Source organism: Mirounga angustirostris, unplaced genomic scaffold (assembly GCF_029215605.1).
Source record: "Mirounga angustirostris isolate CCGP_5_RB_7025 unplaced genomic scaffold, mMirAng1.0.hap1 SCAF_10, whole genome shotgun sequence".
In the NCBI taxonomy this organism is placed as follows: domain Eukaryota; kingdom Metazoa; phylum Chordata; class Mammalia; order Carnivora; family Phocidae; genus Mirounga; species Mirounga angustirostris.
The window spans coordinates 59,106,049-59,121,358 of record NW_026991718.1 but is presented as its reverse complement, the minus strand read 5'-3'; the positions used below and the strand labels follow the sequence as shown (position 1 = coordinate 59,121,358).

Below are 15,310 nucleotides of genomic sequence, written 5' to 3'. Positions count from 1 at the left end.
ACCTCTCTGCACAAAGCCTTGTAATTTGACAGTACATTTTTGGTAAATGTTACATGTAACTATTTTCTCTGAAAACTGGCTTATATACTATTCAGCCCACATGGCAGAAATGTCCAAAAACTCCTGCCTCACAGGAGGAGAATCCTCCCTTCCTCCCACAGTATCCCCCCTTCCCTTCCTCCCACCTCTAGTTTTTATATCTGTACCTTTTCAATTTTTTTTTAGGATTTTATTTATTTATTTGAGAGAGAACACATGAGAGGGGGGAGGGTCAAAGGGAGAAGCAGACTCCCTGCCGAGCAGGGAGCCCGATGTGGGACTCGATCCAGGGACTCCAGGATCATGACCTGAGCCGAAGGCAGTCGCTCAACCAACTGAGCCACCCAGGCGCCCCTATATCTGTACCTTTTAAGAGACTAGTCCATTAAAAGTAGAATTCTAACCAGTAAGATAATGATCTAATTTAGAAAACAATTACTGGGGCACCTGGGTGGCTTAGTTGGTTAAGCATCTGACTCTTGATTTCGGCTCAGGTCAGTCATGATCTCAGGGTTGTGAGATCAAGCCCTGCGTTGGACGTGGAGCCTGCTTAAGATTATCTCTCTCATGGGACACCTGGACGGCTTAGTTGGCTAAGTGGTTAAGCGTCTACCTTTGGCTCAGGTCATAATCCCGTCTGGGACTGAGTCCCACATCGGGCTCCCTACAGGGAGCCTGCTTCACCCTCCACCTGCAGCTCCTCCTGCTTGTGCTCTCTCTCTGTCAAGTAAATGAAAAAAAAAAAAAGAAAAAAAAGATTCTCTCTCTCCTCCCTCTGCCTCTCCTCCCCCACCACCTCTCTCTCTCCCTTTCTAAGAAAAAAAAAATTACTAAAATTGGTTCCACTTCTCTATTTCTCTCTGGAACCAAAGAGTATTTTAAGGCTAATCTACATTAAAGGGTTTTTAAAATATTTTTTTGGCAAATATATGTATGTATATTTGTATATATGTATATACATACACTATATATATACGTATACATATATAGTACATATATTGAGTGTGTATAAACATATATGTATAAATATATATGCATATGAACACAGAGATATAGAACAAATCTTACTACTTAAAGCAGACAGTCAAAATGTGATATCCAATAATCTTTAGTGAGTTATTCACTTTTGATGACATTGTTTCATTGTACATAAAGATGTTAGCTAGCATAATCTCTCCTCACATATAATAGCTAATAAATACACATTAATGAAGCAGTCATATCAAGTATTTTGTTTGTTTAGTACTTTTTAAGTTTAATTTTTTAGTAACCTCTACACCCAACGTGGGGCTCAAACTCACAACCCCCAAGATCAGATATCGCATGCTCTTCCTACTGAGTCAGCCAGGCTCCCAGTCATATCAAGAATTTAAACTGTCCTTGAAAGGGTGCACACCAAGAGTTCTTCATTGACTCCCCCATTGTTCTTAGGATAAAACTACTACTTCTTCTTTTTGCACCTCCTTTCCTGTGATCAAAGTTCTTCCAAAGAATTGCCTATACTTAATCTCTAGTGACTCTCCTTTCTCTCTTGAGCTCACTCCAACCAGGTCTTCCTCCTACTGTCATCAAAACTGCACTTATCAAAATCACCAATGGCCTCCATGCAGTCAGATCTAAAGGACAAATCTCAGTTATTATTTCATACCTATAGGTAGCAATTGACTTATTTGGTTGTTCTTTTCTTCCTGAAACACTTTCTTCACTTAGTCTCCAAGATACCCTCCTCCCTTGGTTCTTCTCCTATGTCAATGGCCTTTTGTTCTCTGCATTCTCTGTTGAGTTCTCCTTTATCTTCCCAACCTCTAAAAATTAGAGTGTACAGGTCTCATTCCATAGACCTCTTCTCTTTCCAATCTATATACACTCACTCATCCAGACCATAACTTTAAGTATCTATATGCTGTTGCCTCCCCAATTAATATATCTATCCCAATTCCTATCCAAACTCCAGACATGTTTACATATCCAACAGGCTATATAATATCTCCACTGGGATGTCTGCAGACAACTCAACAATCCCAAAACTAAACCGCTAACCTTCTGCCATATAATGCTCTTCTTTCATATTCTCCATTTCATAAAAGTAGTAACACCATTCTTCCACTTGCTCAGGCCCAAATCTTGGATCATTCTTGACTCCTCTCTTCTCACATCCCACATCCAATCCATCAGAACATTCAATTAGCTGAACTCACAAAATTTATTCATAATCACACTATTTTTCATTACCTCCTCTTCTGCCACCTTAATCCAAACCCCCATAATCTCATGCTCCCCTCAATTTTTTACCCAGTGAAGTGATACTTTTAAAATGTAAATTCAAGAGGTGCCTGGGTGGCTCAGTTGGCGCCTTTGGCTCAGGTCATGATCCCAGGGTCCTGGGATCGAGCCCCACATCGGGCTCCCTGCTCAGCAGGGATTCTGCTTCTCCCTCTCACTCTCCCTCTGTGCTCTCCACCCCCCTCAAAAATTTTTTTAAAAAATGTAAATTCGAGGGGCGCCTGGGTGGCTCAGTTGGTTGGGTGACTGCCTTCGGCTCAGGTCGTGATCCTGGAGTCCCGGGATCGAGTCCCACATCAGGCTCCCTGCTCGGCAGGGGGTCTGCTTCTCCCTCTGCCCTCTTCCCTCTCGTGCTCTCTGTCTCTCATTCTCTCTCTCTCAAATAAATAAATAAAATCTTTAAAAAAAAATGTAAATTCGATTGTTACTTTTCTGCTTAAAACTCTTCTATAGTTTTCCAATTTTACTCAGAATGAAGTCCTCAATTGTGACCTATAAGCCCCTATATGATCTGTCTCTACAACCACCATCTGTATCAATTCTCTGATTTCACTTCCCATTGCTCTCCTTCTTGCTCACCCCACTCTATTCACAATGGTGTCCTTGCTATTCCTTACCCACACCAAACATATTCTCAGGGCCTTTATGCTTCTAATATTTTCCAGATATTCATATGTAATTCTCTAACTTCATCAGCTAGGCTTTTCCTAAGTATCTCAGATAAAATAAATGCTCTCATCTCTTTCAATCCCTTATCTCAATTTATATTTATAGCATTAAAAAAAACCACTTTATTGGGGCACCTGGGTGGCTCAGTCGGTTAAGCGTCTGCCTTTGGCTCAGGTCATGATCCCAGGGTCCTGGGATTGAGCCCCATGTTAGGCTCTCTGTTCAGCAGGGAGCCTGCTTCTCCCTCTCCCCCTGCCTGACTCTCCCCGGATTGTGCTCTCTCTCTCTCTCTCTGTCAAATAAATAAATAAATAAAATCTTTTTTAAAAAACCCACAACTTTATTTTGAAACAACTGTAGATTCATAGGCAGTTGTAAGAAATAATACAGATAGATTCTGCATACCTTTACTCAGTTTCCTCCAATGGTCACATTTTATAAAACTATAGTACAATATCACAAATAGGATATTGACACTGATACAGTTAAGATACAGAACATTTCCACAATTCCATCACAGCAGGGCTTCCTGATGCTCTTTTATAGCCACACCCACTTCCCTCCAACCTCCACCCCCTCCGTAACCCCTGACAACCACTAATCTGTTCTCCATTTCTATAGTTTTGTTATTTCAAGAATGTTACATAAATGGAATTATACAGTATTAACCTTTTGGGACTGCCTTTTTCTAGTCAGCATAATTCTCTGGAGATTCATCCAAGTTGTGTCATAGCATTTTTTTTACCACCTGACATATACATTTATTTGCTTATCTGGCTAAGTTCCCTGAGAGCAGGGAAACCATTCTGTACATTATACTCATAGTGTAGACATACTATAAATATTTGTTGAATAAATGAAGTTCAAACTCTTTAAAATGGCCTATAAGTCCCCAAATGAAGCACGCTTACCTTTCCAACCTCATCTGTCACTTCCATGACACCCCCTACTCTGCCACCCCATTCCCATTCAGACCCCATTTATGGCAAGATTGACTACACACTCTTGGTCTTATCACATTTGCTGTTTAGAACAGTGGGTTCTCAAACTTTGGTGTGCATGAGACTCACTTGGATGGGCAGGCTTTTTTATTTTTTTTAAGATTTTACTTAATTAGGGGCACCTGGGTGGCCCAGTCGTTGAGCATCTGCCTTAGGCTCAGCTCATGATCCCAGGGTCCTGAGATTGAGCCACGCATTGAGCCCCGCATTGGGCTCCCTGCTGGGCGGGAAGCCTGCTTCTCCCTCTCCCACTCCCCCTGCTTGTGTTCCCTCTCTCGCTGTGTCTCTCTCTGTCAAATAAATAAATAAAACCTTTAAAAAAAAAAAAGATTTTACTTATTTATTTATTTACTTATTTGAGAGAGAGAATGAGTGTGTGTGTGTGTGTCTGTGTGTGCAGGGGGAGGGATATAGGGAAAGGGAGATCATCTCAAGCAGACTCCACATTGAGGGCAGAGCCTGATGTGGCGCTTGATCTTAGGACCCTGAGATCATGACCTGAGCTGAAACCAAGAGTCTGAGGCTTAACCAACTGAGCCACCCAGGTGCCCTGGATGGTCAAGCTTATTAAAACACAGATTGTTAGGCTTCACCCCCAGAGTTTTTAAGTAGACCAATGATAGGGCCTGAGAATCTGTATTTCTGACAAGTTCCCAGGTGATGTTGATGTTGCTGGTCCATGAACAAACCACACTTTGAAAATCCCTGTTAGAACATTTTTTATTTCCCTCCCCCATTCACCTGCCTAATATTTTACTTAACCTTCAGTCCTTCCCTCATCCCAGAACATGGTGTTCCATGGCGTACTGTACTTACCCTATCACATCACGTATCTCACCATATTATAATATCCTATTTGTGTGTGCTTCTCTACTACCAGACTGTATCCTCAGCACCTAGCACAGTTTGACACAGAGTAGGCACTCAATGTATATGATGACTGAATAGGTTCCTTAACTGGGGTACTTTAAAAGAGTCAACTGAAACAGTATCCTCACAGTCAGAGGATATTTAGAAGGAAGGGAGTCTATGTGCTAGAAATAAAAACATCAAGGATTCCTTCATTGATAGGTTGAAGGAAAAATACAGCAACTTTTTAAGATTTTCTAGGAACTGTTAGTGCTTATTGTAATTTTTTTCAACCAAAACACCACCCATTGAAATAATGACTGATGACAAAGCTCAAGAATGCAAGTTAATGGGGCACCTGGGTGGCTCAGTCGGTTGAGCATTTAGCGTCTGACTCTTGGTTTTGGCTCAGGTTATGATCTCAGGGTCCTGGGATCAAGTCCAGCTCCAGGCTCCAAGCTCTGGGCTCAGCACAAAGTCTGCTTGAGATTCTCTCTCTTCCTCTGCCCCCTCCCCTGGGCTCACTCTCTCTCTCTCAAATAAATAAGCAAAATTAAAAAAAAAAAAAAAAAGAAATGAAAAGAACGCAAGTTAAGATACTTTACCCATTACTTTTTCAATAATTACTTCAAAGTCTGTATTTTATTCTTCTAAAAATGTACTCCTTTGCCTTCAGACTAAACATCCCAAACCACAGGACTATCTAACAGAGCCAGGACTTCAAAGAACTCTTTCACTGACTCCAGAGCTGGCCAGATGTTGAAGTCTGAACATATTTGCTTGCATAGGTCTATAAACCATTATCTAAAATTCCAAAATCCAGAAAAGTTTTAGAAACCTAAAGTTTTGCATAAGGTTATGGCAAATCTGACCTGAACATATATACAGATATTATATATGTTATATAGCCTTTATTTTATCCTATATAGGGTTAATACTAATGCATTCATTAGTATGTTTGATTATAAGATGCTGCTCCACACCCCACTGAGGTGTTACAGAAAATATGGTATATGCATTATATTCCTGGCTAAAATCCCAACAATTCTGAGTTTTGAAACACATCCGGCCCAAAGGTTTTAGATAAAGGAGAATGCCTATATTAAGGATGAGATTTTAATTTCTCTTAATCTCTATTTTTTTATCTACTGTATTCAAAATATTTACCCAACTAATGCCCTCTATTGTTTTATTATTTTGTATCTGAAAAAGTGGTCTTATTGAAAACAGCTTTCCTCATTTTATCTGTTTTAGTATCAGCTAACCATTTTTGAAAACTCCATGTATCTATTCATATATGAGACTTTCTTTTTAAATCAGGTTACAGGAAATTCTATACTTCTTGGGATCCTTGTGGGCTCATTTCCATCAGATGAATCATCATCATCCTCACATGAATCATCAGCAGAACAACTGAGAGTATAGAACTAAAAAATATATCTAGTAGGAAACATTATTTCAAAACGCATTTGAAAGACTATTCACATTTATAAACCACTGACATTTAGCAGTCTCAATTGATGAAAGTAGAATTTTTATAGATTAAGATATAAAGGGAACAACAATAAACATATTATCATTATAAAGAGCAAAAAACAACTAAAATATATTTAGGAATGAATTGAACAAGAAATGTGCAGGATTTATGTAAAGAAAATCCTACTGGGAAACCAAAAGAAAATGGGTAAATCAAGGGGCATGTTTTTAGATGGCATAATTTGTTTCAAAAGGAAGAGAAGTCATTCAGGTGAATTTAAAGTGAAAGAAGTTTATTTGAAGGAAGAGAGGTACCTTGTCTAGATTCCCAAGAGCAGAAAGGGCAGTAGGGTCTTAGTAGGGGCAAACCAGGCCATGGAAAGCCCTAGAACGCTACTCTGCCACCCTCTTCTGGACTTCTTAGCTCTGCTTCTCCTCTTCTTCTTCTTCTTTTTTTTTTTTTTTAATATATATATATATATATATTTAAAGATTTTATTTATTTATTTGACAGAGAGAGACACAGTGAGAGAGGGAACACAAGCAGGGGGAGTGGGAGAGGGAGAAGCAGGCTTCCCGCAGAGCAGAGAGCTCGATGCCAGGATTCCCAGGACCCTGGGATCATGACCTGAGCTGAAGGCAGACGCTTAATGACTGAGCCACCCAGGCGCCCCTCTGCTTCTCTTCTGACTGCCTCTCTGCAGGTCTGCTTTCTCTGCGCTACCTTTGTGTGGGTCAAACCTCTCTCCCTGCTTTACCCTTGTGTCATCACTTTCTAGGTCAAGAGACCAGGTAAGACTAATTGCAAATTTCTGGGAGAAACAATCTGATTGGACCAGCTTTTCTACCTACCTGCTAGTCTAATCAGCTATAGCAGAGGAGGGGAGGGTCAAGAAGGTATCTACTCATTAATAGAAGATAAAAATGCAGACTGGGACATGGGAGAGTAGTGCAGACAGGTTGAATGGCATGTCCATTATAGATGAGCAGATTCCATACTGTGGAGAGGCAATATGACATAGACATTAAGAGCACAGGCTCTGTTTCCTGACCTTCAACAAGTAATCTCTTTATGCATGAGGTTCCTCATCTGTAAAATGAGGGTGGTAATAATCAAGTTGTGTAGATTAAATAACACAAAAAGAGCACTAAGTAAAAACTACAGAATTATTTTTATAAATATGCCCATTTTCCCTAAATTAATCCAAAAAATTAATGCAATTCCAATCAAAATCAAAACTCTTTTAATTTGACAAAGTTTAAAGTTACTATGAAAGAAACAATGAAACAATATATCTATGGCAAGGATGACACAGAGTAGAATGGGGAGACAACATAGACTGATGCAAGTTTTTGGTAACATTGTAGTTCTTAGGTTGGCAGTTTGCTTCATGTTATATTTTTTAAGTTTTATATATATCAAATAGATTTTAAAAAGACAATTCTTAAAGAATACTCTGAAAAAGCAGGGATTTACCCTACCAGAAATTTAAAAACAATTTTAAAATATATTAAAATAATAATATTGCTGTCCAGTAACAAATAAATCAATGTTACAGAAAATAAAGTACATATGGAAACTTGGTGCTGTACAGATTTTAAATCTATAGGGAAGATTGAGTATTCAATAAATGGTGTGTGGGCAACCAGCAAGTCTTTGAGGAAAAAAAAATCAACCTAGACTCTTCCCTTTCTCCTCATAAATAAATTTTAGATGGATTAAAAATGGAAAAATTTCTCTTTTTTTTCTAAGATTTTATTTATTTATTTGACAGAGAGACACAGCGAGAGAGGGAACACAAGCAGGGGGAGTGGGAGAGGGAGAAGCAGGCTTCCCGCCCAGCAGGGAGCCCAATGCGGGGCTCAATCCCAGGACCCTGGGATCATGACCTGAGCTGAAGGCAGACGCTTAACGACTGAGCCACCCAGGTGCCCTCAAAATGGAAAAATTTCTTAAAAGATAACAAAAATGCTAGAAGAATACACAGATAAATATGACATCAAAGCTAGAAACAAAGGAAAAGACTAACAGATATGCCTACATAAAAATGAGAAACTTTCCAACAAAAATCCCATCTCCTTGGGGTGCCTGGGTGGCTCAGTTGGTTAAGCGTCTGCCTTCAGCTCAGGTCATGATCTCAGGGTCCTGGGATTGAGCCCTGAGTCGGGCTCCCTGCTCAGGGGGGAGTCTGCTTCTCCCTCTCCCTCTGACCCTCCTCCCCACTTGTGCTCTCTCTCTCTGTTAAATAAATAAATAAAATCTTTAAAAAAAAAAAAATCCGGGCGCCTGGGTGGCTCAGTTGGTTAAGCGACTGCCTTCGGCTCAGGTCATGATCCTGGAGTCCCGGAATCGAGTCCCGCATCGGGCTCCCTGCTCGGCAGGGAGCCTGCTTCTCCCTCTGACCCTCCCCCCTCTCATGTGCTCTCTCTCTCTCAAATAAATAAGTAAAATCTTTAAAAAAAAAAAAAATCCGATCACCTTAAACTTCTACTTATTTTACTTCCTTATGGGTTCTGATTCTGATTAATTCTCCATAAACTGAGTTTTTACATAGTACAAAATTGTGCATAATTTTATGGTATACACTTTATATAACCTTACCACATATTTTTTCTTGTACTCCTAGTTAACTTTATATTTAGCCTACAAATCATGTCAGGAGAGTCCATTCTCCTCCACTCCACTTCCCTCTCCCTCTTTTAAATAACTTTCTTTGAAAGTTATGACCAGGGATGCCTGGGTGGCTCATCTAGTTAAGCGTCTGCCTTTGGCTCAGGTCATGATCCCAGGGTCCCAGGATTGGGTCCTGCATCAGGCTCCTTGCTCAGCGGGGAGCTTGTTTCTCCCTCTGCCTGCCACTCCCTCAGCTTGTGCTCTCTCTCTCTCTCCTCTCTCTCTGACAAATAAATAAATAAAAGCTTTAAAAAAAAAAAAGAAAGTTATGACCATTTACAGTTGTCCCCTAACAATATAGGAGTTAGGGGCACCAACCCTTCCCAGGTAGAAAATCCACATGTAACTCTTGACTTCCCAAAAACTTTATTATTATTATTTTTAAAAGATTTTATTTATTTATTTGACAGAGAGAGATAGCAAGAGCAGGAACACAAGCAGGGGGAGTGGGAGAGGGAGATGCAGCCTTCCCCCTAAGCAGGAGCCCAATGCTGGGCTTGATCCAGGACCCTGGGATCATGACCTGAGCCAAAGGCAGACGCTTAATGACTGAGCCACCCAGGTGCCCCTATTATTATTTTTTAAGTAGGCTCCATGCCCAATGTGGAGCCCAACACAGGGCCTGAATTCACGACCCTGAGATCAAGACCTGAGCTGAGGTCAAGAGTTGGATGCCTAACCAACTGAGCCACCCAGGCACCCCAAAAAACTTTATTAATAATAAACTAACTGCCCTTACTGACAACATAAACTGTTAACACATATTTTGCATGTTATATGTATTATATACTGTATTCTTACAATAAAGCCAGAGAAAAATATTAACAAAATCATAAGGAAGAGAAAATACATTTACAGTACTGTATTGTATCCCCCCAAAATCCACATATAAGTGGATGGAAGCAGTTCAAATCTGTGTTGTTCAAGGGTCAACTGTACTTTCTCAAGTGAATTTTAGTATCATTTTCTTGAGATCTATATATTTTTTGCATTTAAATTTTTCGGGGTGCCTGGGTGGCTCAGTTGGTTAAGCATCTGCCTTTGGCTCAGGTCATGATCCCAGGGTCCTGGGAGCGAGCCCCACATCCGGCTCTCTGCTCAGCGGGGAGTCTGCTTCTCCCTCTCCCCCTGCTTGTGCTCTCTGTCAAATAAATAATAAATAAAATCTTTAAAAATAAATGAACTTTGAATATACAAATAACTTAGAGATGAATTGTATTCTTTGCTATGTTAGTCCATCTGGCATCATGTTCTTTCTTTTTGTAAGACTTTTTTTTTCCTTCAGCAAATGACCACCACAGGCCATATTAAAAAATGAATTAGGGGTGCCTGGGTGGCTCAGTCGTTAAGCGTCTGCCTTCGGCTCAGGTCATGATTCCAGGGTCCTGGGATCGAGTCCCGCGTCGGGCTCCCTGCTCTGCGGGAGGCCTGCTTCTCCCTCTCCCACTCCCCCTGCTTGTGTTCCTGCTCTCGCTATGTCTCTCTCTGTCAAAAAAATAAATAAAATCTTTAAAAAAAAAAAATAAAAAAAATAAATTAAATAAATAAATAATTAATTAAAAAATGGTAATAATGGGGTGCCTGGGTGGCTCAGTGGGTTAAACGTCTGCCTTCGGCTCAGGTCATGATCCCAGGGTCCTGGGATTGTGCCCCACATTGGGCTCCTAGTTCAGTGGGGAGCCTGATTCTCCCACTACCCCTTCCCCCCACTGCTTGTGCTCTCTCAAGCTGTGTGAAATAAATAAAATCTTTAAAAATATGGTAATAATATTTGTAATTATATTTCAGACAAAGGTTAATATTCCTGATATACAAAAACACTTGTAATATTTAAATGTAAATACTTCAATTTTAAAACAGGAGTAATTTACTGGCAATGCACAAAATAGAGCCAATAAATATATGAATGATGTTTTATACTTAGTCAACAAAATGCAAATTAAAACAAGATGACAAAGATGATAAAAATGTTCAAAAGGTGATAAAGATCTCAAAGCCTGACAGTACTCAAGATTAGCAACAAGATAAGACACAGGTGGAAAAGTAATAAATACATTCCAAGGGGAGAGTCTGGTAACATCATCTAGCATCTTATAGGAGTGCATTCCTTTGATCCAGTAATTATATTTCCATGAAATTATTATAAGGAAATAATCAGGGGCACCTGGGTGGCTCAGTCGTTAAGCACCTGCCTTCCGCTCAGGTCAGGATCCCAGGGTTCTGGGATCGAGCCCCGCATCCGGCTCCTTGCCCAGCAGGAAGCCTGCTTCTCCCTCTCCCACTCCCCCTGCTTGTGTTCCCCCTCTGTCACTCTCTGTCAAAAAAAAAAAAAAAGGGGGGGGGCGCCTGGGTGGCTCAGTTGGTTGGGCGACTGCCTTCGGCTCAGGTCATGATCCTGGAGTCCCGGGATTGAGTCCCACATCGGGCTCCCTGCTCGGCAGGGGGTCTGCTTCTCCCTCTGACCCTCCTCCCTCTCATGCTCTCTGTCTCTCATTCTCTCTCTCTCTCAAATAAATAAATAAATAAAATCTTCAAGAAAAAAAAAATTTAAAAAAAAATTAAAAAAAGGAAATAATCAGGAATATGTACAAGTTTATGTACAAGAATAATCACATAGTGTTTTTTTAATGAGTACTATTATTTTTTAAGTTTTTATTTAAATTCTAGTTAGTTAACATGTAGGGTAATACAGGCTTCAGAAGTAGAATTTAGTGATTCATCACTTACATATAACACCCAGTACAGGGACACCTGGGTGGCTCAGTCAGTTAAGCAGCAGATGCTTGATTTCCCCTCAGGTCATGATCCCAGGGTAGTGAGATCAAGCCCCGCATGGTATTCCGTGCTCAGTGAGCACAGAGCCTGCTTGGGATTTTCTCTCTCCCCCTCCCTCTGCTCCTATCCTGCTTGCATACACACACACTCTCTCTCTCTCAAAATAAATAGTCTTGAACACCCAGTGCTCATCACAGGTGCCCTCCTTAATACCCATCACCCATTTTGCCCATCCTCCACCCACTTCCCTCCCGCAGCCCTCAGTTTGTTCTCTATAGGTAAGAGATAAAATCAGTTTACAGTTTTGTAACTGTAATATTTGTATAATTTGTATAATTACAAATATTACAAGTGTTTTTGTATATCAGGAATATTAACCTTTGTCTGAAATATAATTACAAATATTATTACCATATTTTTAAAGATTTTACCGTGTTCTCTTATGGTTTGCCTCCCTCTCCTTTCCCTCCCTTCTATGTTCATGTTTTGTTTCTTAAATTCCACATGAGTGAAATCATATGGTATTTATCTTTCTCTGATTGACTTACTTAGCATAATACACTCTAACTCCATCCACATCATTGCAAATGGCAAGATTTCATTCTTTTTGATGACATCTAGTATTGTTTGTACACGTGAAAAACTGTAAATACCCTAAAAGTCCAACAATTTAGGGACTGGTTGAACAAATTATATCCATACAACCATTAAATGGCCTTATATCCATACAGTCATTAAAAATGATTATTTAAATTTGCCTGGAAAGCTATGAGACACTATTGCCTTAAAAACAAAAACAAAAACAAAAAACAACACTTTATGTGTATATGTGAAGTTTCCCAAGTTTATATTGAAGGGTGTTAATACTGTTATTTCTGGGTGGTGAGGTTGTGGTGAGTGGTGAGTTCAACTTTCTTTTATAAACATTTACGTACTTACTATCAGTTTTGCTGGGAGCAGGCACTTTTTGAAAGCAGTTTTCTTCTTACAGTCATAAAATACAAAAATACATAAAATACTTTGTGGGGGAAAGCGGGCACTGGGCGAGGACCCACAGCAGCGGGGCACGGTGAAAAGGCTCGCGAACGCTGGAGCCTCGCCTTGCTGCTCCCGGGCAGCACGCAGACCGGAAACACGCCACGCGGGACCTCGGGAATTCTGGGTAGCGCACGGAGGCGCATTACTTCACGAGAACTTATTTGAAAGAAAAACTAATACCGCTTTCCTTTAACACAACATTTGCTATTGACTTAAGCCGGTGTACGGACGTTTCTAACCCGAGAGGCGAGCGGGGGGTGAAAGGGGTTTTCTTGAAAGCGAAAAAGCCTTCCTCACTTCCTACCTTTCCCCCACCACGCGCTTTCCCTCCCTCGGGAGGGGCTTCGAGGGCGTTTCTATGGGCGACGACTGAAGAGGATACAGGAAAGGGAATGCAGGCTAGCAGGCTATTGTATTCGAAAGCCGCCCTTAAAGGAAGACGGACGCGCGCGGAGCTGGGGGCGTAGAGGCGAGGCACGCTCTGATTGGCCCGGCTCCTCAGGCCCGGCGCGCGCCGGCTGGGCGGGCGGGAGCGCGCGCGTGCGCAAAGCCGTAGGCGCGCGCCGACCCGTTTCCCTCACGCCCTTGTGGGGTCTCCTGTCTGGGAACTGGGCGGAGGGAGGGGAGTGGTTCACGCTTGTCCTTGAGTTGGAAGAGCCTTAGTCTTTCTCGCCCCCGTGGTGAGTGGGCTGCAGGAGTCAAGCGAGGTTCCCCTCGAGGCCACTGCAGGCGTGGGACTGCTGAGGAGGAGGAAGGCAAGGCGAGGCCCAGGCTGAAGGGTCGGGTCAGCTACCGGCCGCTGCCTGGGAAGCCAAGGGCAGGGAAGGAGGGAGGGGAGGGACGACAGCACCGAATAATCAATCCTTCGAGGAGCTCTCTTGGACAGCGAAACGGCTAAGAGAGACGGTTAGGTGGAGAGGCCCGACAGATGAACAGGCCCACGCCCCAGTACTCGGGTAGGAACCAGATAGAACTGACTAAGCTTATGTTTGGGTTGAAAGTTGATAACCAATTTTTGAATGATTATCATTCAAAATAAATTATCTTTGGGTTTGAGGTATCAATAGGACATTTAGGTGGAAAGGTTGACATGAACCCTTTTAAGGCAATCTTTGTGAATTACCGTGTAGAAAATAGGTCCCTGATTTGTTACCCTGAGTGGCTCAGTTAGTTAAGTGTCTGTCTACGGCTCAGGTCATGATCTCGGGGTCCTGGGATCCAACCCCTCATGGGGCTCCCTGCTCAGGGGGGAGCCTGCTTCTCCCTTTCCTCCCTGCTCCGTTTGCTCTGGACAGGAACCACACAAAGTTTTGGGGAAATAACACCTCAGCTGGAGGCCTGAAAACCGGGCAAGGTTTGCAGATCAAAGATTTCTAGAATGATGTTAAAAGGGAAAATTAAGAGTTTGCTCATCTATGAAACTCTTAAGGCTTAAGTACCTGTCTTAAACACAAGTTATATAATTACGGTGATGGAAACTGTATGCTAGATTCTATTGATTCTTTGACTATTACAATTTTAAAATTCTTTTAATGTGTAGCTATCAGAGAGCCTTTTACTATTCTTGGAATTTTTTTTTTATTCTTGGATTATTAAATGAAATGAAAATTTTATTTCAAAAATGGCAAAAGTTTGAATATAATTACTTTTTTAAAATTTATTCATTTGAGAGAGGGAGAGAGAGCGAAAGCATGAGCAGGGGGGAGGGGAAGAGGGAGAAAAATGAAAAAGGCCATCAAAATTCTGAAAAGGCTGAGCCGGGGGAGCCTGATGTGGGGCACAATCCCAGGACCCCAGGATCGTGACCTGAGCCCAAGGCAGACGCTTAACCCACTGAGCCACCCAGGCGCCCCAATGAGCAAACATTTCTAATAAGAAAAAAACCAAAGATTCAGTACTGCCCCTTTATCTGCAGGGCACACGTTCAAGACCCCCACTAAATGCCTGAAACTGGCAATGGTACCAAGCCCTATATATACTGTTTTTTTCCTATGCATACATAGCTATGATAAAGTTTAATTTATAAATTAGGCACAGCAAGAGATTAATAAGTAATAAGATAGAACAATTACAAGAATATACTGTAATAAAAGTTACATGAATGTTGGTCTCTCTCAAAATACCTTATTCTGGTACTCACCCTTTTCCTGAGGATGTGAGATGGTAAAATGCCTATGGGATGACATGAAGTGAAGTGAATGATGTTTGTATTGTGATATGGCATTAGGCTAAATTAGACTATTGACCTGACTATACATCAGGAGAAGGATCATCTGCCTTAGGATTGATCTAAGGATTGCCTTGGTAACTGAAATCTCAGAAAGTGAAACTGTGGGTAAGGGAGAACTACTGTATTGAAAAGAAAAGATATCACTTAAGTATTTTATAACCACATAACTGATTTTAAAAGAATTCATAATTTTTAAAACATATTCTACAGAGTGACTTTTAACATGAGAGATCAAACATATTTGTCTTGTTTCCCTATGAAACCCCACTGAAATTG

The 15,310-nt window shown here is 41.1% G+C and overlaps 1 long non-coding RNA gene across 4 annotated transcripts in view; it reads right to left on the bottom strand.

Annotated features, from left to right (window-relative positions):
* LOC123851265 (uncharacterized) overlaps nt 1-13,237 on the bottom strand; it is a 167,438-nt gene extending 154,201 nt beyond the window's left edge. The window contains exon 1 of one of the 4 annotated variants that reach the window (XR_010405678.1): nt 12,706-13,237. This is a non-coding gene — a long non-coding RNA (uncharacterized LOC123851265). The remainder of the gene's footprint in view (nt 1-12,705) is intronic. The other 3 variants (XR_010405680.1, XR_010405679.1, XR_006792517.3) reach the window with 3 other exon arrangements.
* Between the last annotated feature and the right edge of the window lie 2,073 nt (nt 13,238-15,310).